Source organism: Dendroctonus ponderosae, unplaced genomic scaffold (assembly GCF_020466585.1).
Source record: "Dendroctonus ponderosae isolate FM_Combo_2020 unplaced genomic scaffold, Dpon_F_20191213v2 Dpon_F_20191213_4, whole genome shotgun sequence".
In the NCBI taxonomy this organism is placed as follows: domain Eukaryota; kingdom Metazoa; phylum Arthropoda; class Insecta; order Coleoptera; family Curculionidae; genus Dendroctonus; species Dendroctonus ponderosae.
The window spans coordinates 16,391,539-16,392,860 of record NW_026018611.1 but is presented as its reverse complement, the minus strand read 5'-3'; positions in this window follow the sequence as shown (position 1 = coordinate 16,392,860).

Sequence of the window (1,322 nt, the reverse complement as noted above, 5' to 3'; positions counted from 1 at the left end):
TGTAATAACAAGAGTTGATGAAGATTTGTTGAAGCGATTATACGTTATATTGACAGCAATGTGTTCCGGGTATGAAATAGCCGTGGACGCGTTTACTCAATATTGCATGGCAACAGCCAAGTTGTTTGTGGAATGTTATCCATGGTATTACATGCCTTCTAGTTTGCACAGGATACTCATTCATGGACCAAACATTATAGAAGCCGCACCTCTTCCAATCGGAATGTTTTCAGGAGAGGCACTCGAAATAAAGAGTTTCGAAGGTATCGCGAATCATATTCAAGAAAATTTTCATGGCAAAAACCAATAAATGACGTATTTTGCCGGCTATTATTATAATCCGATCCATGCATATCATCGCTATCTCAATGTATAGGTACGCGCTCAAATAAAGAACCACTAACACATGATGTACTAAAGTTACGCCAACAACCAAATTTAGCAGAAATAGCAGCCTCAGAACATCTCGACAGTGATAGTGATATATTCAATAGTGACGGCAACGAACAATAGGGCATCAAATGTTTCTTTTTGTTTTGAATAAGCATTTAAATTGTTTTTTAAAGAACTATCGTCTCTATAGTCTAAAGGACTATTTATATATTAGGAGAATTTATGTTGATATTTGCGTTTTTATGTATAACACCCTGTAAAAAATACCTTCATGTTGGTTGCAATAAAACTTTCATTTTTGTATTACACGTGAAACATATTTAAACTAAATAAATTATGCTAACTAAAAATAGTATACAGGGTGATTCAAAATTGGCGTCATTCCTCTGGAGGTGTTGTCTGGCGCTGTTATAGGAGTACAGAAAAATTGTAAAAGAAATTAATTGTTATTAAAAATTGAGAAATTTGCAAAAAACTATATCAGAAATACGGCAGCAATGTTTTTCAAGGTAATCTGCCTAATTAACATTGCGCAAATACCTGTGGCTTCGTAATTATTTAAAACTCCGGTAACCATGGAATTATACAGACTGACAATAAGATAGACAAGGATAAACAGTAAAATCATCAAAATTTTTTGACGAAATGTCAACCTGTACCCCCTTAGAATGGAAACTGCAATGATAGGTTATGGAGATAAATTCAGCTCACCTAGCGGTATGAGCACACAAACTATGGGAATGTGAGGAATTTCTCCGATATTTGACTCCTGATTGCATTCACCAAGTTTTATTATGCCGAATATTTCCCTCGTATGATGGTCTGTCCGCTTGAAGTGTGCAATTATCAAAAAATTACAGCGGTAATTGCACAGTGTGCAATTATCACTCAACGATAATTGCATTGTTTACGAAAAATATTTGACAGGT